The sequence below is a fragment of the Hyaena hyaena genome, unplaced genomic scaffold (genome assembly GCF_003009895.1).
Source record: "Hyaena hyaena isolate Hyena2069 unplaced genomic scaffold, ASM300989v1 scaffold_420, whole genome shotgun sequence".
NCBI classification, from domain to species: domain Eukaryota; kingdom Metazoa; phylum Chordata; class Mammalia; order Carnivora; family Hyaenidae; genus Hyaena; species Hyaena hyaena.
In genome coordinates, this window is record NW_024081045.1 from 83,112 (window position 1) to 106,259 (window position 23,148).

Consider the following 23,148-nt stretch of genomic DNA (forward strand, 5'->3'; position numbering starts at 1 on the left):
TGGTCATCATACTGACTTCATTAAATGCTCAGCTCAGGTAACCATGCACGGGGCAGTGGAGGTCAATAAAAACTTAGAAACCCAGATTCTTTTTCTATGGCAATCCCTAATGCAATATCTACCCAAGACCTTTCCTCTATTTATGAGGAATTAATTCCAAGTAAAAGCCCTGCCCTGTTAACTTAAAAAAAGAAATCTATTTTACTTTTATATTTCAAAACTGATGAGCAAACAGACATAAAAATATTTCCCCCTTGTGAACAATTACATACAAACTGAAGAATCACTCACAGACAAATATAGTCCTGGTGAGGTTGTAGTTAATAAAATGGGGGATGATTAGGATAGGAGTGGATTTGGGGGTAATCAGGAATTTGATTTGGGGCATGTTAGTTTGAGAAACCTGTTAAGTAGTCAAATGGAGATTGAGTAGGCAAGCTGGTGTTTCCAGGAGATGCTTGGGCTAGACATATAAGTTTGGGAAGCATCAGGGTAGAGACGTTTTAAGCCTTGAGATGAGATTAGACCATCTAAAGGGTGTGGGTAGCAAGAGAAGAAAAGAAATCCAGTGATAGAAGTCCTGAGAAGTGCAATGTTAAGAAGACAGAAAAAGAGCAGCCAGTGAGATAGGAGGAGACTGGGGGATTGTGGTGTCATGGAAACTATGTAAGAAAATGCTTCAAGGGGTAAGTGACTCACTGAGTCAAATGCTGCTGAGAGTTTATGTAAGATGAAGATGGAGAGTTAACAATGTAGAAAGTATTCGTACTGATGGAGACAGCTTACGCAGAGACAGGCCACTGAGCAATGTAAAGGGTATTTGTGACCTTGGTAAGAGTATTTTAGTATAATGTTGGGGGCAAAGACAAGACTAGGGTGGGTTCCAAAGACTATGAGGGGCTAGAGATATAAGCAAAGAACTATAGACAACTCTTGTGAGGTTTCCATAAATGGTGCTAGTTGAAGGGGGTCGTGGGGTCAAAAGGGGGTTTCTTTTTAAGATGAGAGAAATGGTAATGTATTTTTATAGTGATAGGAATGGCCCAGGGGAGAAAGGAAACATTTATAATGCAGGGGTGAGAAGAGAGGGATCTACTGCCCGAGCAGTGGGAATGGCTCGTTCTTGCTAATAAAGGGAAAAAGTATATTATAGGGTAATAAACAGGAATTTTTCTAAGTGAAGAAATGAAGAAAAAAATAAGTGGGTTGAGGGTACATGTCAGAGAGTGATATAATGATGTGTCATGGTATTTAAACTGGGTAAAAATTAGAAGACAAGAGCTGGGTGAGACACAATAGATCGTGCGTTCCAATGGGCTGAAGGTTTGTTGAAACTGAGATACTACAGCCAGTGAGCTAGAAGACAGGAGTTTGTGGTGGAAAGCACAGTTCTTGAATTCAAATTATGGAGAACTTGTAGTTGCTGGTAATGACTAGTTATAGCACTTGGAAGGACCATGGGAATCAACAACTATGAGAGAATGAAAATCCAAATCCTTGGAGGTAAGGACGTCAAGAAACTGGAAATTCAAAGAATTGAGAAGATTACCTTTGTGGATATGAAGATCACCAACAATTATAACAGAAGTAGAGATGGACAGGGTGACAGCAAGCTAGGAATGAAATCTTCCCAGAATGAGGTGGGAGAAAGGACTGACTCAAGAGTTTGTAGATGACACTCTTAAGAAGGGCAGCGAGTGGTACTGATTGATGCTCTGAGGTTGAAAGCTGGAGAGTGGAGTTTTGAGAAGATGATGGATCGATCTCAAAGCTGCACTGAGGAGGAAGGAGAATACCTACCACATCTCTGGTCCTAGTGTTAGGCAGTGGGATGGAGAAAGAAAAGATTCTCCTGGACAGAGCTACAGGCTAAGCAATGCTGGAGCCGCACAGGAGTGAAGGAAATATTCTGATACAGGAAATCACTGGGAATTTATTGATAACTAACCATGCATTCCAGATCGCAGAATGGAAGAATTTCAAGGAAAGGAGGATTAGAGATGGGATCAGAGAAAGGGAAATACAGAACCTCACAGGAATTAGGCAGAAGTTTTCAAAGAATGATTGGGGAGTTACCCTGAAGTAACTAAGGATAAAGGGAAGAGTGATTTTTGCCCTTATTTTTTAGAGTGACGGCAAAGCAATTCTAGACGTGGGAGATAGGCAGCGGTAGGAATTCGGAGACCCTCTTCCTACATTTCTAGTGGTGCTCGAGCTTTTCTCAAACTTCGGTGTGACTATGAGCCACCCGAGGATCTTGCAAACATGCAGCTTCTGGATCAGGAAGTGAAGGATGAGGATTAGGGCTTTGCATTTCTCACAGGTTTCTTCACAGACACTGGTGCTACTTTGAGGAACAAGGCTCTTGATCAATAATTAAGTGAAGATACAGAGTTTCTTGTGCGTAGCCAGAGAAGAAAGAAGTCCAATGATAGAGCCCTGGGGAACTGCAGTGTTAGGAAGTCAAAGAGAAAGGAGTACCCAGTGCTGTGACACTACATAGATAAAGGCAAGGAAATTTATATATTTCATTTTTCTTCTAGTTATTTAGTACAATATAGATATAGCTCATATAGCCACTATTCAAACCAGCAGAATGTCGAACAAGGGTAGAGGATGGAGAAGAAGTGGGACTTATCAAGAGCACATTGACTGCTGCAGTGGAAGCACTCATTAGAGTATTTATAATAAAACATATATGGTTATTTGTGTATATCTTGGGGGAGGTGAGAAGTATTTCACTGAGGTTGCTTGAAGATGAACCTTTTAAGATGCATTGGATTTTGGGAGGCTGAGACTATAAATATGCTGGGTATCTTCTTAAAAGATTTACAGATGCTTTGATCCCCCAAGTTTGCTGGATTTAACATATTGCTTCAAGGGAAATATTATAGTCATATATAGAAATACTGACTACTATGTTTTTTATATCTAGTCACTTAAGTTACTTTTTCCCTAGTCAGTCAGAGGCCATACATTGCTTATAGAAGAAATTAGCAGGAGGGAATAAACAAAGATATACAAGCCCAAAGTTCAAGATTTAAAAATTTAAAAAACAATGCATATATAATATATATTATATATATTTTAAAAACAGGCTTTTTAAGAATATGTACATATTCATAAATACATGTTTATATACGTATATACATATATATATATACACACAAACACGTATACACAAAGAATCGGTATTTTGAAAATCAAAGGCAAATCGTGAGGAAAGGCAGGCACAGAGCTGTGACATAAAAACAGAACCAGAAAGAATGTAACAATGTGGAGGAAGAAGGAAATTACTGTACATCTGCACCTGAGCTTGACTTTGGAAAGCAAGAGATGAGTCCTCAAGGAGTTGTGTTGGGGACAGAGAAGGAGGAGTTCTGCCTGGGTAGGAGGCAGGGGGTAGAATAAGTCTCCCTGTCAGACACAGGCCACCACTTCTCAGCTCCCGTTAGGGAGCCATATAGGGAGAGCTTAGCCAATATCTGCAGGTCATTGCCTTTAGAAGGAACAGCACAAACTCTTCTAGAAAAAAAGCTACATAGCTCTTTGCCTCCTCCTGTGGGCTGTATGCTTCTTTTGTTAAAGACAGTTTTCTATTAAAGGAAACATATGTCATCTTTTCACAATGTGGTTGAAAGTGGAATTATTTTATTTAATGAAGTTTGAGCTTCAAGAATTAGTGTGTGTATGTGTATGTGTGAATGCACACATTGTATCGCTGCCAGGCTCTTGATCGATAATTAAGTGAAGATAGAGAGTTTCTTGTGTGTAGCCAGAAAAGAAAGAAGTCCAGTGAGAGAGCCCTGGGGAACTGCAGTGCTAGAAGTCAAAGAGAAAGGGGTACCCAGTGCTGTGACACTACATAGATAAAGGCAAGGAAATTTATATATTTCATTTTTCTTCTAGTTATTTAGTACAATATAGATATAGCTCATATAGCCACTATTCAAACCAGCAGAATGTCGATGTTCTATTGGACTAAGTTAAATTTTTCTGTAGTGAAAATTGTACATCCTTTGAAACCCATCATTTAAGAGCCATCTGAATTTCACTTACATAATGCCTCACAGTACAATATTTTTATACTTATCTTAAATTCATTTTAAATCTGTATTTACAATTTCATTTCTTCCTCTCTGTAATGTATGTAGATGAAGACTGTTTTTGAGCTGGAGAGAGAGAGAGAGGGAGAGAAAGAAGGAGGAAGAGAGAGAGAGAGCGAGAGAGCAGGAGAGGGGCATAGGGAGAGGGAGACACAGAATCCTAAGCAGGCTCCATGCCCAGCCTGGAGCCCAACATGGGACCCGATCTCCCTAGTGACCATGAGATCATGACCTGAGCTGAAATCAAGAGTTGGCAGCTTAACCAACTGAGCCACCCAGGCACTCTACAGATGAAGACATTTATTGCAGCGTTCAATTTGTTTGCTATTTACTTAATAACCAGGTTCACTTGATGTGGCTTTTCCTAGATAAAAAGGAAATCAAGTATCAATAGTTTTCTTCCACCAATAGGATACAATTACCCTATTGTATTCTAGGTGATGATTTAGTAAAAGAATAATGTCAGAGGAACTGTGTTGGAAGAGCTATATTAAGACTAAAAGTTTTATGCTGAGTTCATACAGAAGGTAGGGATGTCATTAACACGTGCTTAACAATGAGTAGCCGCCCTATTTTCTCACCTTTTCTTTCATTTCATGCTTAAGTAAGCATCAGCATAAATGATATGGATGATAAATGTACTTTATTTCTACAAGATCAAATAAAAAATGTTCAGGTTAGAGAAAGCTAGCTTGCTTGCTTGCTTGCTTGCTTGCTTTCTTTCTTTCTTTCTTTCTTTCTTTCTTTCTTTCAGAAACTTTGCAGAAATACATCAGTCACCAAGAATAAAGCTGAATCATGCTTTATATTCTTCATGAACCTCCTCCAAGTTATTCTCATCCAAAATTCTGACATCTTTTGGACAGTACTGCTGAAATGCATGGGAATGACTTTATTGCCCTCATATGGACATCCATTATATCAAAATTATAATGCTATAATATGAAATGTGTTATTTCACATTTGTAATAAAATGGATTAACAATTTAGAATTCATTTCATTTCTCTAAAATGTACAGTCAGAATTTATGAAATGTCACAAGCATGGAAGTTACGGTCTTCATGGTGATTCTTGCTGAAGACTTGTTTGGCATGAATTCTGGAGTGGAATCGTTTGTTTTATTTTTAAATGCCAGATTTCACTAAAGAATTGAAATCATTTGAAAGTGAGAAAATCTTTAGTGAGTTTCCTGGGGCAGAAATCTATAATTTTTCTATGTATTAAAAATTCCGCTGTATAAAACTGAGAGGTGGTACATAGGTAATAAAACTAACTTTTAATTCAGTAAACCTTTCAGAAACCCAGTTGGCAAAATCAAAGCAACTAACTGCTTACCTTTTAGCGGAAGAAAAGATCTGTCTCCAAATATCAAAGTATCTCATTTTTGGAAGCAGTTTTTAAATTTTCACAATTGCTTGATTAAATTAAAGTTGTTTTCTTTTAGTCCTGTCACCTGAAAGACAGTAATTTACTTTCTGGACTCTTTCCCTTAAAAAATTGTAATTTAAAAATAAGTGTCAAATTCTCTTCCATTATCTCAATAGCATTCTTAATTACTGGTTATTAGCAAATTATCTCAATTATCAACTTTTTAAAGTATATATAATTTGTTGTTGAGTTAGCTAACATACAGAGTATATACAGTGCGCTCTTGGCTTTGGGAGTAGATTCCCATGATTCATCACTTATGTACAACACCCAATGCTCATTCCAATAAGTACCCTTGACTGTTATGTGATAAACCATTCCAAAATTTGGAGGCCTAAACAGCAGCAATTTATTTTTCACAGTTTCATGGGTGACTGGGGCTCAGCTGGGCAGTTCTCCTGCAGAATTATTTAACGTCTCTTATGCATATTCATTCAGCTGAAAGCTTGTGGGGGGCTGGAATACCTCAGGTGACAGCTCATTCTGTAGGACTTCTCTTCATATATTCTCATTTAGTACTTTAGTCTGGGCTTCCTAGCAGCCAGAGGGCTGAGCTCCAAGATAAGAGACTAGAAGCTGTGATCCTTTGAAGGCATGGGATTGGAAGTCCCAGACCATCATTTCCAATGATTTCCATTGGACAAGGCAAGTCAAAGGACCAGCCCAGATTCAAGGGAAGGAAAATAGTTCCCATCTGTTGATAGGATAAGAGGCATACATGTGCAGGAAGAGAAACACTATCCATTACCTTCTGGTGGTAAGAGTTAATTCTCTCTCAGTTGTCAAACATTTACTCAGTTTAGGGAAACAAGATGGAGATACAGTCCATAAGTTGACATGATTCCTATCTTTGAGATAATTACAGTACTGGAGAGAAGATTGGCAATTAAACAAACACGCAGCACAGCACTTGTGTTTCTGGCAACTTGATAGATTGAATAACACAGACAAAACATAAATGCAGAATAAATTTTAATAAATATTTGAATGCATTACCAGGAAACATCAAGTGACATACAGAGGACATTCATTTAAAGCATGTTAAGTGAAAAAAGCAATGGTACAGTATTTATGAAGACATCAAGAGAGGGTATGCATTTTAAATGCTGGCGGCTGGGGTTCGGATATGTATAGGAATAGAAAAGGTAGAAAATGGGAACCCTGATTGCTGTGTAATGGGTCCAAAAATAGCTCTTTCATGTAATGGGTCCAAAATTCCTAGGTGAACAATCCAGTGAAATATGAAAAGTCTAAACCTCAGCAACCTATAAGCATGGAGCCAATAATTTGTGAGTAGAGAAAACCAAAGCTGGAAAAATAACACAAAACTGACTATATATAAAATCCTTGGGGCATCAGGCAGAAATTAATACAAATCTTCTCTGTAAGGACATCTTAAATATATAGGGCACAGAGTACTCACAGTGGAAAGTTTCCAAACAAATTGAAATCGTAATAAAAAAATTAGATGCCATAGACGGTAGTTCCTAAGGCTACTCGCCAACATTTCTGGGTTTTCCACATTTAGATATTCAGTATTAATGCATTTCCCTTTCCTTAGAATATCATGTTCTTAGAATATCATGACATGCTCTGGCCAATGGAATGTGAGTGTAAATTACATGGTCATTTCTTGCCAGAAGCATTTAAGTGTTTGAGTGCTGTTCTTTATAATTTTCTTTTTCTGCCATGGTGATTAATTGTGGTAGTGTATCATGATAATGAACATGCAATTATGAGCCCTCCTAAAGAGGACACTGCCTTAGAGGGTAATTTGAACCAGCAGCACAATAGATATGAATTTTTAAAACACTTAAATTTGGAAATTATTAGTTTCCATGACATAACTTAGCATATCATAATAAACCACACAGGAAATTACCCATAAGCAATAAGCAATCCAAAACATGGCATTTAAAGAAGGTCAAATAAAAGAATCTGACTGAGTCAACTAAGTATAATATTATTTTATTATAAATACAAGTTATTTTTATTTATTTTGAAAAAATTTTTAATGTTTATTCATTTTTGAGAGAGGGACAGAGAGTGAGTTGGGGAGGTGTAGAGAGAGAGGGAGACACAGAATCCAAAGGAGGCTCCAGGCTCTGAGCTGTCAGCACAGAGCCCGATGCAGGGCCTGAACCCATGAACCATGAGATCATGACCTGAGCCGAAGTCAGACACTTAACCAACTGAGCCACCCAGGTGCCCCTACATACAAATTATTTTTAAATACTCATACATGTAGAAGAAGGAATAGACATTATAATCAATAGAAAGACCCCAAATTTTTGAGAAATAGTAAATAGAATTTCTAAAAATTCAAAAGTGTAGTTACTTAAGTTGAAAACAGACATTCAAACCAAATCACCAGGTATGTCTACAAACAAAATCAAATTACCAATGACCAAGAGTATTGACACAAAATAAAAATAAAACCGCATGTGATTCAGACATTGACCTTATCAAATAAAAACTTTCTAATAACTATGGCCACAATAACTAAGGCCACAGCCTCCTGTCACTGTGGCATGATGGGCATTTTTCTTTTCTCTTTTAAAAAAATTTTTTTAATGTTTTATTTATTTCTGAGAGAGAGAGAGACAGTGTGAACGGGGGAGGGTCAGAGAGAGAGGGAGATACAGAATCTGAAACAGGCTCCAGGCTCTGAGCTAGCTGTCAACACAGAGCCTGACATGGGGCTCAAACCCACAAACCATGAGATCATGACCTGAGCCAAAGTCGGACGCTTAACCGACTGAGCCTCCCAGGCACCCTATGATGGGCATTTTTCAAGACAGCTACAAGTACTCTAGACAAGAGATAGTGAAAACCCTATGTACAGGAAGTAGAAATGTTAGTTGGAATTACCATCAGCCAACACCAAGTTCAGTCTCAGTTGCATATAGACAACGTGGAAGGAGGCAGCATGGAGTGGTGTTGCCCCAAGTCACGTAAGTCTTGTGCTTACCAAACTGAAACCATCAACATGGCCTGTAAGGATTCCAATAATGAGCTAAATGAAGATCGCGGTGAAGAAAAACACTGTGCTCATGATGGCGTTTCAAAACCCACCAAACGATCTTCTTCTGAAACTCAATTAAACATTCAGACTCACAAGAATAACATAGGCCAGTGTAAGATAATCACATAGGAAGATACAGAGCAAGAAACACATCATGCTATCAATGTGGGAGCAGGTATTTTTCTTCTGTGGTATTCTTTGCAGTAGTCCAAAAATCACCCGGCAAATATATTTTTGTTTTCAGGTGCAAAGGGATGAGACAGTCATGGTTGAGGAGGGTGAGTCCCTAGCTTGAAAACCTCATGATGCACAGACAACAAAATCTCTCATAATATTTGCAGAGGTATGCTTCTACAGTACCTGCAAGGGAGACACCCAATTACAAGATCATTACACTCAAGGAAACCCAAATATATGGCTTAAAAGGTATTTAAAATTCTCCTAGTTCAGATACATTTTTACAGCAAGGTTTTACCATAAACAGTGTTGTCTAAGAATGAGTTGATATTCTACTTTTATCATGTCTCCAGGAAATCAGATCTAGAAATTTTACTGATGGTCATATTTTTATGCAGAAAGGAGAAGTACATATTAAACTTTATGTTACCCATAATATTCAACTATTCACTATCCCTGGGCCACAAGAAGGGAATAAGGTTGACTCAAAACTGATTAAAAGCTCCAGAATTCAATGAAATCCAAAATAATATTAACAGTAAAACTTAATATATGCAACCCAAAACTGAAGCTACAACTTAAAAAAATTTAATGTTTTATTTATTTCTGAGAGAGAGACAGAGACAGCATGAGCAGGGGAGGTCAGAGAGAGAGGGAGACACAGAATCCGAAGCAGGTTCCAGGCTCTAAGCTAGCTGTCAGCACAGAGCCCAACGTGGGGCTGGAACCCACGAACCATGAGATCATGACCTGAGCCGAAGTCGGATGCTTAACTGACTGAGCTACCCAAGCACCCCTGAAGCTACAACTTTTAACTGAAATATAGATGCTTAAGTTCCCTAACAAAGGATACATAAATTCCTTTACCAGTAAACTGAAGACAACATTGTTTTCCAAAAGTTGAATTTCCATGACCAATTAAGGAATAGGAGAATGTATTAATGTTAGAAAATCAATGAATATAGTTTATTAAATAGGACAAAAGTGAAAAATGTATAATAAATTTTTCATATTCAGTACTCATTCTTAAAAAATAAGTACAAAAATATGGTAAAGACCATATATCTCTTATGAAACAATATATTTTTAAAAGTTTATTTATTTTGAGAAAGATAGCCTGGCGGGTGGTGGAGGAGCAGAGAGAGGGAGACAGAATCCCAAGCAGGCTCCGTGCTATCAGCACAGGGCTCAATCTCACAAACCCATGAGATCATGACCTCAACTGAGATCAAGAGTCGGACTGACAGAGCCACCCAGGTACACCAAGAATATTGACATTATGACATTTTCAACAAAGTCAAATGGTTTTCATTTCCCTGGTTCTTTTATAATTACTGCAGAATTTCTGGAATCAACAAATTAAAAAATAGAAATATGAGTTACAATTATTCCAAAAGGAAGAGATAAATAATATTATTTGGCTCATAGCCAAATTGGCAGTCAAAAGAGAATCAAGTGAAAAACAATAAAAATCAGGGAAATTAGTAAATTTACAAGATTAAACTATCTAGAAATTAGCAACATCAATAATTTTCCTATGTAGAAGATAATCAATCAGAAAATATAAAACAAAACAAGAACTCATTTACAATTGGAATAAAAATACAGAATACTATATAAGTCAGAGAAGAATAACTTATACAAAAATGGTACCCCTCGCTGGACAGCTGAAAGTTTACCTCACAATTATAATGCAAATGAATTCTGACAGGCGGTCTTCCTCAATAGCTTAAATTGGTCCAAATTCCTTTTAGTAGTTTTGACATCTTCTAGAGCCTTAGAGCTTTTTATAGGATCTTCCACATCCATCTAGGAGACAGCAGAAGGAGAATGGAAGATTATAGATTACTTTCATCCACATTCTACTGACCAGAATCCATCTCATCATCCCACCTTACGTCAAGGGAAACTGGGAAATGTAGTCTTCCTCTGTGGCCAGGAAGAAGAAGAAAAACATAGATATTGGTGAGCACCAGTATTCTTTGCCACAAATATCTAGTAAGAATCTTAGAAATGTGTTGACGAATTCAGAAGAAAACTAAGAATCTAATACATAGATTAAAGAAGGATTAAGTGATGAGAAGTGCCATTATTTTGAAGGAGAAAACCTAATATTGTAAAGACTTTTTTCCTTACTAATACAAAATTTTAATACAACTCTTGTGAAACTATCAATGAAAAATTGTCTGAAAATTAAAAAAATAAGTTATCCTAAAGTTCACTTACAAAAATGCTTTGGAAAGATAAGCAGAGATACTTTAAAAAAAAAAAGGAGAATAAGGGCATATTTCACTTTTCAAGCAAAAAGAGTAAACATAATTAAACATGATGTGACTTCCTAGATATTTACAGTGCATGAGTAGGATTAGTGGAACTACATGTATGGCATGAAAACTGATTCTAATACTAGGTGACAAATATAGCGTAACAAAGAGTAAGAAAAGGACTATTCATTTAATAATTATTAAATTTTAAATAATTAAATAATTATTAAATTTTATGATATTGTTTAAAAAGTATGTGTTTTTTTCTCACCACATACATAAACATAAATCCAGATATCTTAAAGCAGATATGAACAACGCACAACCCAAGGTCCAAATCTAGCCCATCCCCTGATTTTGTAAGTAAGCTTTTATTTGTTCATGGCCTTGCCCATTTGTGCATATAATGCCAATGGCTGCTTTTCCAGGCAGAATTGTCACAGACACCCTATTGCTTACAAAGACTAAAATAATTACTATCTAGCCCATTAAGGAAAATGGTTTGCTGAACGCTGAACTAAAGCAATTAAAATAATTGAAGAAAATGTAGGTGAATGCTTATTTGATTTGGAATAGGAGTTTCTTAATGAAACATCTAAGTAAGATACCACAAAATGCAGTGCGGTGTATACTGGAAATACTAATTTATTCAACAAATAAACAATGTTGTTCTAAGTGAAAGGAAAAACTGAGAAACTTGTTTGCAAAGATGGTTACAATAATTTCTCTCATGCTATACTCATGCCTCCATGACTTCGCTGTCCCTCCCATCAAAAGGTGGAATCTAGGGGCGCCTAGGTGGCTCAGTCGGTTAAGCATCTGACTTCAGCTCGGGTCATGATCACACGGTTCGTGAGTTTGAGCCCCTCATTGGGCTCTGTGCTGACAGCTAGCTCAGAGCCTGGAGCCTGTCCTCGGAATCTGCATCTCCGTCTCTCTCTGACCCTTCCCTGCTCATGCTGTCTCTCTCTCTCAAAAATAAATAAAACCTTAAAAAATGTTTTAAAAAGTGGAATCTATTTCTCCCCCCTTGAATCCAGGTCGGCTCTATGACTTCATTTGAACAAGAAAATATGGTGAAGTATGTTTTGTCACTTCTGAACCTGGATCTCAAGAGGCTGTGGGACTTCCACTCCAGCAGTGGAATACCCGGAATATTGTCCCTTACTCACAAGTCCCGGCCAGCAACTTGAGAGATCTCATGAAGAGAGAAGTCCAGCTGTCTCAGACATTCGACCATCTTTGCTGAGGCCCTCAGTGTGAGTGAGGTTATCTGGGACCAGTCCACTCCCAGCTGACCTCCAACTGACTACAAAGGACGAGTAAGCCCAGCCCTAGCTGAGCACACCCCACACCCAAATTACTAATCTATAGGGCTGTAAGGAAATAGACAGTGCTCCTTTAAGTCCCCAAATGTTGGGGATGATTTATTTACAGATAACAGGCACAACATAGTTGTGAAGCAAAGGACCAGTCTTAGCAAAGAATAATCAACACATCAATAAGTAGGTTCTTTTTTTTCTTTGATAGTTGCTTCTGATTTTCACCTAGTATTTCTAGTTTGGGTCTAGAAGATAGGCCCTCAAATTGCTTATCTCTCTTCCATCCTCTTAATTACTGTAATAGTGGTTGTTGGGGGCAGTTTAACATTATTCATTAAATTTAGTTTGATGTGTAGAGACTTTGTTGGTTACAGTTTCCCAATCTGTTATTGAATTCTTTCCTCTCGTGTACTTTTGCTTGTTACACAGAAGTATAACACAGTAAAGTGCATGTACCTTAGGAGTACAGTTTGATGAATTTGTACACATACATTCATCCATGTAAACACCACCTAGATCAACTTTTCCCCCATAGCACCTCTTTTCTTCAGAAACATCTTTTTCTCTGCATGCTGAGTATATAGATCATGCCTGCTTTTTGATGTTGCACAGTTTCTCATATGATCTGCACTGCGTGTATGTGTTTACCTGTGTCTTTTCTTTGTAATCATCTGTGTTAATCTGGGTTCTCCGGAGAAACAGAAGCAATAAGAGACATGTATTCTAATATATATATATCTACTTTCACCTCCACCTCCATATGTATGTATGTATGTATGTATGTATCCATCCATCCATCCATCCAACCACCCACCCATCCATCCATCTGTCCATCCATCCATCCATCCATCCATCCATCCATCCATCCATCCATGCAGGGAAGGAGAGAGATTTACTATAAGTAACTGGCTTACCTGATGACTATGTAGGCTGAGAGTCCCAAGCTGGGCCCTGGAGTGGTACCTGGATGGTATAGTCCCAGTCCCAGTCCAAAGGTCTGAGAACCAGGAGAGACTATATAAATTTTAATCTGAGTATGAGTCTGAAGGGAGAAAACAACAGATGTCTGAGCTCAAAGACAGGTAGGTGGAAAGAGAATTTGTTCTTCCTCAGTCTTCTATTCTATTCAGGCCTTCAGTGGATTGAATGAAGCCCAGCTAGGTTAGGAGGCTGGGATGGCGCATCTGTTTTACTCAAGTCAGCCAAATTCACATGTTAATCTCATCCAGTAACTCGCTCACAGGCACACCCGGAAATAAGAATTAACCAAATATCTGGATACTCTATAGCCCAGAGCAGAACAGGTTGAGCATGGGACGTGCACTCCAAACATCAGACCACAAACAACACTGTCAAAGAATTAATGAAGGCAAGTCACTGAAAGAGTTGGTGGAAATCTGGCTGTAGAGCTATTAGAAGATACACCTTTTCCTGATACAACCCAAGCTTCTTAATGTATTAAAATATCCCTATTTGGGTAAAGGATGAAACCACATAGTATAATTCTGGCCATATTGTGAAAACAGTAGGCCAGAAGCATACAAATGAAATGATTGGATCGTGATTTGGGGCACAGAACATTGTAAAACCAATTTAAGGTTGGGAAGACTTTCTAGAATAAATATCAAGTGTATTCCTCATGTAAGTCATGGCACCTTAGATTAATTATATTTTGTATTGACCATATTGTGTTATTAAAACTCCATATTTATGGTTATTTCACAGAATCTCTCTTATAAATTTTTCTCACTTTGAATGCAGCTGTACATCTTTTGACAAAATAGCTCATATTTATATATTTTTTCATCTTAACTGAATTGCTCTGGCATTATTGTGGAAAAATATTGATTTGAGGGTCTTATTAACTGTCTATTATTGTTTATTAGGTAATGCTCCATCATCTTTGCCGTGGTTGATAAATATCTGCTCTCGTGCTTGTTCCGTGTGATTTACTTCTCTCTCTCAGTGAGGCTGGCGGCACATAATTAGTGTTTTATATAATAAGAACTTTCCTCCATAGAATTCAGGAGAGTTTCACTTGGTGCCGGTGAAATTCTGACTTATCTTTTGCTACTATTTTCTGAAGGATTGGGTTATTTGAAGAGATCATAAATCTTATATCCAGTGACCTCTGAATGAACTTGAAGGTCTTTCATATTCCCTGGTCCCACTGACGGTGTCACAGCTTGTGCAGAGCACAGAGGCTGAGGTGTCCACTGATTAGAACTCAGAGGTAGTGCCTCAGTACTGCCTTGGCACTGCCAAGGTAGTGCCTTGGCACCAAGCCATATCAGCCAGGAAAAGGGGACACTTTTCTAATCCATCAACCCAAAAAGGCCACCTGTGTGCTTTTAAGAGTTGCATAATCTGGCCTCATTGTTTTAAGATAGGATTTTTTAATTCAACCAGTAAGTTATATGACATAATGACAAAAACATGGAGTTTAGGGGTGCCTGGGTGTCTCAGTCAGTTAAGCATACAACTTCTTGGTTTCGGCTCAGGTCATGATCTCCTGGTTTTGTGAGTTCAAACCCTGCATCAGGCTCTGCACTGACAGTACAGAGCCTGCTTCGGATTCTCTCTCTCTCTCTCTCTCTGCTCCTCCCCACCACAGTGCTGTCTCCATCTCTCTCAAAATAAATAAATAAACTTAAAAAAAAAAAAACCATGGAGTTTAGAAGGAAAAGCATGCATTTTTCAATTTTGGTTTTACTGTTTGTCACCATTTTTGTCCCCAGCTGGACCCCAGAATTTACTGCTCACCTGCTTGTCCCCAACAGCCTTTGTCCAGCATTTTCCCTTAAACTCTTATTTCCAGTTTCTTAGGCAAAAGATGTGAGGGGTGAAACATCCCATGATGGGAACTGAAAGTACTCCTCAAGCTATAGCAGCAGCCTGGATGAAGAGCTCTGGGAGCCCAGACCACCCAGACCAGTTTGACCTTAACCCCTGACTCCCACCTGTACAGATGACCCACGGAGTGACCAACAGTTACCTCCTTATAATACTAAATCTCTGGGGCCCAAGGAAGAGCACAGGCCTCAATTCCATAGCATACAATATATGTGTAGACGTGTGTCCTTAAGGCACATGTGATTAGGACCTTATACCAGCCTCTACATAAGACAACAAGGCTCCCCTTTCCAAATATCCATCCTAACCCTAAATAAAAGGAACCCAGCCATCCCTGCTCAGGGAGTCACAGCTTTGGAAGTCATTCCCCATGATCTCCTTATTTACTGCAAATAAAGTTTATTTATTTCTACTTTACTTTTACTTTTATTTTTACTGTGTGTGGTGGCAACTCTACCTTGTGTGGTTTTAATCTGTGACCCACTAAGGGGCAAACTCACAGTTCGGTTACAATTTGACTTTTGTTAAGTTGGGAAACATCTACGAATCACTTTTTACACATTTTTTTTCTTTTTGAAATAATACACTTTTGGAGCACACCTGAGTGGCTCAGTTGGTTAAGTGTCCGACTTCAGCTCAGGTCATGATCTCATGGTTCATGAGTTCAAGCCCCACGTGGGGCTCTGTGCTGACAGCTCAGAGCCTGGAGCCCGTTTCAGATTCTGTGTCTCCTTCTCTCTCTGCTCCTCCCCCACTCATGCTCTATCTCTCTCTCTCAAAAATAAATTAACATTAAAAATTTAAAAAAAAGAATGTGCCATAGTTTATTTCATTAATCACCTATTGTTTCACATATATGCAAATATATACATACATTTAAGACTTTGGCTGGCTAAAGATATTTTTCCAAATCACCTTCTCCAAATTTCTGTCCATAGCTCATATATAAGTAGTATATAAGAAATATCTATTCTGCATTTTACCATCCTTTAAAGAATGTATGTCTTTTTGAGAGATAAAAAATGACTTTCTCTGGTTGTTATAATTTGCTTTTCATTGATTTGTTTTAAGATTAAGCTTGTTTTCATTTGTCTGCTTGCACTTATATTTCTTACTTTGTGAATTTCATGATTGTGACTTTTCCTTATATTTCTATTCCTAAAAATATTTATCTTATTGTTTTGTAAGAGTTCTTTATATATTAAATTTTTAATGTTTATTTTTGGGCAAGAGAGAGAGAGACCACATGCAGGGGAGAGGCAGAGAGAGGTGGGGACAGAAGATCTGAAGCATGCTCCTTGCTGACAGCAGCGAGCCCGATGTGGGGCTCAAACCCATGAATGGAACTGTGAGATCATGACCTGAGCCAAAGCCAAGAGCTCAACCAATTGAGCCACCCAAGCACCCCTAGTTCTTTACATATTAAAGTTCACCTTTTCTATGTCTTATGTGCATTTTAGGGAATTCAAAACCAAAAATTAGAGGAGACTGCCTTCCCTTAATTTATGCATTGATTCCTTGTAACAGAATTCAAGAGGGTGACATTAGTCAGAGGAGTCTTTTTTTTTTTTTTTAAGTCCTCTTTATATTTCTGGACAAGTAGTCCTAATGATTGGGTGAACTCTGCATTGGATTTACAGCTAGCTTTTGGCAAAGTGTATTTCTTTAATCTGTTTCCTAGACCTTTGCAGAATTGGACACTACCTCTGTTTTAGGAGATGGGGACCAAATGAGATTAGTCCATTGTAGCCCTTCATGGACACCATCTAGTCACTGCTTTTTCCTTGGGTGAAGGACCCACATCCCTCTTTAATGTGTGGGATAATTGTCAGGGATGCATCCAATTACAGCTTTTCCTTTCTCATAGTGGGCACAAAGCTGCACTTGATACTCTAATAAAAACATTGCAGTGGCTCATGACTGAGAACATTTTCATGATACAGGGCAAGCCATAATTATTTTTATCTCATTATTTTCCTCTCTCCATCTGTAATAACTTATATACAAGACTTTGTGGTGCAATAATCCTCCAGTGTCAGTTTCCTAAAGTATTTTTCCTGGATGAAGACAGAACATTTATTTCATGTGGCAAATGGCCAAAAATTGTTCATCCTAAGGCAAGATTTCTCCAGGTCCCTTGGCACAGTAAGTTACAAGGAATTTTTTCCAATGTACAATTTGCCTCCTAAATTTGTTTACACTGTATTTTTCCAAAACTCAGTTTTTAATATTTTCAAACATCTAGAAGCATTGAACTTACACAATGAGTACTCATAAAGTCTTTACCTCTTTACACTAATTGTGAACAATTATCCCTATTTGTTTGTGTTCTCTACATATTTTCCAAAACCACTGGAAAGCAAATTATTGAAGTCATGATACATCACCCCTAAATATTTCCATACATATTTGTAAGAATATTGAATTATCCACATAATTATACTGCCAACTTAATAAAATTAGCAATTATATATCACCCAATATCCAGTTCAGATGATGTATTTTTTACATATATACATTCCAGTTTTAAATAATCAAAATATCAATATTTTCTTTTGAGCTTTTTTCTCTGATAATATGCTTTAAAATATCTTCCCTACCTTAAAAATATATTGTTATACATATCTTATATAAGTATACATATTCTTGTTATTCTTGTTATACATATTCTTGTCCTTGTGTGATTTTTTAAAATTTGAATTTCTAATTTGGATTTCTAGAATTCAGTTGGATTAACTTGCTTCTAAAGTAAAAATCAAGTTTTATTTATTCCATAATGTTAGATTATCTTAGCACAATTGATCAATCCATATTTCCCCAAGTGATTAAGAGTGAAACCTTTAATATTTGCAAATGACATACCTGATAAAGGGTTAGTATCCAAAATACATTAAAAAAACTTAGACAATTCAACACCAAAAGACAAATAATCCAATTAAAAAATGAGCAGAAGGCATAAACAGACATTTCTACAAAGGGGAACTTTGTGGAAATGGCCAACAGATGGCCAACAGACACATTAAAAGATGCTTAACCTCACTAATCATAAGAGAAATGCAAATCAAAACTACAAATGAGATATCTCACACCTGTCAGAATGGCTAAAGTCAACAACTCAAGAAAGAACAAGTGTTGGTGAGCATGTGGAAGAAAGGGAACCCTCTTGCACTGTTGGTGGGAATGCACACTGGAGCAGCCACTTTGGAAAACAGTATGGAAGTTTTTCAAAAAGTTAAAATAAGTCTATTCTACAATCCAGCTATTGCACTTGTAGGTATTTACACCAAAAATATAAAAACACTAATTTAAAGGGATACATGCATCCCTGGTTTATTGCAGCCTTATTTACAATACCCAAATTATGGAAGCGGCCCAAATGTCTAGATAGATATATATACACAATGGAATATTATTCAGCCATAAAAAGAATGAAATTCTGCATGAATGAGCTAGAGAGTAGTAATGCTAACCATAATATGTCAGTTAGTGAAAGTTAAATACCATATGGTTTTAATCATATGTAGAAGTTAAGAAACAACAACAACAACAGCAAATGAGCAAAAGGAAGAACAATAGAGAAAAACAAAGAAACAGACTCTTAACTATCAACAACAGACTGATGGTTATCAGAGGGAGAACGGGTGGGAGATTGGTAAAATAGATGATGGAGGGCGCCTGGGTGGCTTAGTCGGTTAAGCGTCCGACTTTCGCTTAGGTCATGATCTCGCGGTTCGTGGGTTCGAGCCCCGCGTCGGGCTCTGTGCTGACTGCCAGCTCAGAGCCTGGAGCCTGTTTCAGAGTCTGTGTCTCCCTCTCTCTCTGACCCTCCCCCGCTCACGCTGTCTCTCTCTCTCTCCTAGAAATAAATAAAAAAATATTTAAAAAAAAAAAAAAAATAAATAAATAAAATAGATGATGGAGACTGAGAAGTGCACTTGTGATGAGCACAGGGTGATGTATAGAAGTTTGAATCACAGTATTGTACACCTGAAACTATTATAACACTGTATGTTAACTATACTAGACTTTAAAATAAAATTAAAGAAGGAATTAAGATGGCGGAATAGAAGGGGAACCCTATGCTTGCCTCATCCCTCCAACACAGCTAGATAAATATCAAATCATTCTGAACACTCAAGAAATCGAGAGAAGACTGACAAACTGCACAACTAAAGGGAGCGAAGGGACCACGCTGTGAGAGGTGTGAGGTTCAGAGACGTGATCTGGGGGAGAAAAGAATCACAGGTTTTGTGGAGGGGATGAAGCCTTGATCATGGAGAGAGGACAGAGAGAGAGAGAGCTCAGCACACAAGGGATCACACAAGAAAAACACTTCCCCAAAACCAATGACTGGGAAAATGAAAGGGGCTGCTTATTGGGAGTTTTTACACCAGCGGAACTAAAAAAACTCATTTTAGAAACTGATGCCGTGGCTGATGTGGAACTCAGTGGGCACAGTGGCGTTCCTGTGGAGAAGGAGGGAAAAGGCCCAGGAGCCGGGACCTCAGGCCCAGATGGCATGATCTGAGGATCACATCTAGGATGACTGGAAGAGACGTCTCCCTCCTTCTTGAAGAGCATCTGAGAGAGGTGGCACCGCCTCTCAGGGACCCAAAGAGCCAGCGAGCACCATTGTGCTTCCCTGTTCTTGAGCACAGGGACAAAAACACTGGGTTTTTGCTGGGCTTTACTCTAAACTCCAAGCTCCTGTGCATTTCTGTGACTACCCTTTGGGACAAAACAGTCCAGGCCCAGTGTGGCGAGACCCTCTCCCAGAGGATCAGCGCAGGTCCCTAAAAGTCAGAGGTTTGAAACTCAGGTGCACTGCATTACCAGGTGGTCGGACAGCCTGGGCACAGACAGGTAAAGACAGGGATCTGAGGGACCCCTGCAGCACACAAGGGGAGATTGTTCACTCTTCTCTGAGTGTTTCCTGGAGAATGGTGGCTGCAAATTCCTCTCTTCAGCAAGAGGGAGAGGGAGGATTCCATTTTTCTCCCCCATCCATCAGCATGGACTTCAGTGAACAGCACAGCACCAACAATGGAGGTCTGAGCCACTTACGCCAAGCCCTACATCCTGTGCTCTGAGGTGCTTCTTTTTATTTCTTTCTTCCAATATTTTATTTAAATTCAAGTTAGTTAACATATAGGGTAATATTAATTTTAGGAGTAGAAATTAGTGATCCATCACTTGCACTGTTATAACAGTCAGTGCTCATCACAATCAGTGCCCTCCTTAATACCCATCACCCATTTACCCATCCTCCAACCCACCTCCCCTCCAAAAATCTTTAGTTTCTTCTCTATAGTTAAGAATTTCTTATGATTTCCCTCCATTTCTGTTTTTATCTTATTTTCCCTTCCCATTCCCTATGTTCATCTGATTCATCTGAGTGAAATTATATGGTACTTGTCTTTCTCTGACTTATTTCACTTAGCATAACACACTCTAGTTCCATCCGTGTATTACAGATGGCAAGACTTAATTCGTTTTGATGGCTGAGTAATATTCCATTGTATGCGTGCATGCGCGTACGCGCGCGCGCACACACACACACACACACACACACACACACACCACATCTTCTTTATCCATTTATCAATGAGTGGACATTTGGGCTCCTTCTGTAATTTGACTACTGTTGATAGTGCTGCTATAAACATTGGGGTGCATGTGCCTGTTCTAATCAGTATTTTTATATTCTTTGAGTAAATGCCTAGTAGTGCTATTGCTGGGTTGTAAGGGTAATTCTATTTTTAATTTTTGGAGGAAACTACACACTGTTTTCCAGAGTGGCTTCACCAATTTTCATTCCCACTAAATCCTTTGCCTCCTCACCAACATCTGTTGTTTTCTGAGTTGTTAATTTTAGCCATTCTGACAGGAGTGAGGTGGATCTCATTGTATTTCCCTGATGATGAGTGATATTGAGCATCTTCCATGTGACTGTTAGCCATCTGCATGTCTTCTTTGGATCAATGTCTGTTCATGTCTTCTGCCCATTTCTTTACAGGATTATTTATTTTGGGGTGTTGAATTTCATAAATTCTTTATAGAGTTTGGATATTAGCCCTTTATCCAATGTGTCATTTGCAAATATATTCTCCCAATCTGAAGGTTGTCTTTTAGTTTTGTTGATTGTTTCCTTTACTGTGAAGAAGATTTTAATCTTGATGAAGTCCCAGTAGTTCATTTTTGCTTTCATTTCTCTTGCCTCCAGAGACATGTCTAGTAAGAAGTTTCTGTGGCTGAGATCAAAGTGGTTGCTGCCTATGTCTTTTGATAGGATTTTGATGGTTTCCTGTCTCACATTTAGATCTTTCATCCATTTTGAATTTATTTTTGTGTACGGTGTAAGAAAGTGGTACAGTTTCATTCTTTATGTCACTGTCCCAACACCATTTGTTGAAGAGAGTGTCTTTTTTCCAGAGGATATCCACTGGATATTCTTTCTTACTTTATCAAAGATGAGTTGACCATACTGTTGTGGGTCCATTTCTGGGTTTTCTATTCTTTTCCATTGACATATGTGTCTGTGTTTGTGCCAGTACCATACTGTCTTGATGATTACAACTTTGTAATACATCTTGAAGTCCACAAATGCAATGCTTTCTACTTTTATTTTCTTTTTCAGAATTGCTTTGGCTATTCAGGGACTTTTGTGGTTCCACACAAATTTTAGGATTGTTTGTTCTAGATCTGTGAAAAATTCTAGAGGCATTTTGATAGGGATTGCCTTGAATGTATAGATTGTTTTGGAGTGTAGACATTTAAACAATATTTGTTCTTCCAATTCACGAACCTGAAATATTTTTCCATTTCTCTGTGTCTTCTTCAATTTCTTTCATGATTATTCTGTAGTTTTCATAGTATAGATTTTTGCCTCTTTGGTTATATTTATTTGTAGGTATCTTATGGGTTTTGGTACAATTGTAAATGGGATCTATTCCTTGATTTCTCTTTCTGCTGCTTCATTATTGGTATATAGAAATGCAACAGATTTCTGTACCTTGATATTATATCCTGTGACTTTGCTGAATTCATGTATCAGTTCTAGCAATTCTTTTGGTTGAATCTTTTGGGTTTTCTACATACACTATCATGGCTTGTGTGAATAGTGAAAGTTTGACTTCTTCCCTGCCAATTTTGATGCTTTTATTTCTTTTTGTTGTCTGACTGCTGAGGCTAGAAGTCGTAGTACTTTGTTAAATAACGATTGGTGAGAGTGGAAATCTCTATCTTGTACCTAACCTTAGGGCAGAATCTGTCAGTTTTTCCCCATTGAGGATGATATTAGCTGTGGACCTTATTATATTGAAGTATGTTCCTGCTATCCCCACTTTCTTGAGAGTTTTTATCAAAAATGGATGCTGTTTTTGCCAAATGTTTTTCTGTATCTTTTGAGACTATCATATGGATCTTTTCCTTTCTTTTATTAATGTGGTGTATCACATTGATTTGTGAATAATTGAACTATCCCTGAAGTCCAGGAATAAATCCCACTTGATTGTGATGGTTAATTCTTTTAATGTACTGTTGGATTTGCTAGTGTCTTGTTGAGAATATTTATACCCATGTTCATCAGGGATATTGGCCAGTAATTTTCCTTTTTAGGAAAATTTGTTGATAGTTCTTTTTAGTGAGGTCTCTGGTTTTGGAATCAAGCTAAAGCTGGCCTCATGGAATGAGTTTGGAAGTTTTCCATTCCTTTTTATTTTTTTGGAGCAGTTTCAGAAGAATAGGTTTTAATTCTTCTTTAAATGTTTGGTCGAATTCCCCTGAGAAGACATCCCTCCCTGGAATCTTTGTTGGGAGACTTTTGATTATGGATTCCATTTTTTGCTGGTTGTGGGTCTGTTCAAATTTTGTATTTCAACCTGTTTCAGTTTTAGTAGTTTATATGTTTCTAGGAATTTATCCATTTTTTCCAGATTGCTAAACCTGTTGGGATTTAATTTTTCATAGTATT

The 23,148-nt window shown here is 37.9% G+C and overlaps 1 pseudogene; it reads left to right on the forward strand.

Annotated features, from left to right (window-relative positions):
* The first annotated feature begins 1,457 nt into the window (after positions 1 to 1,457).
* Positions 1,458 to 23,148, forward strand: part of LOC120245353 — a 49,427-nt pseudogene continuing 27,736 nt past the window's right edge.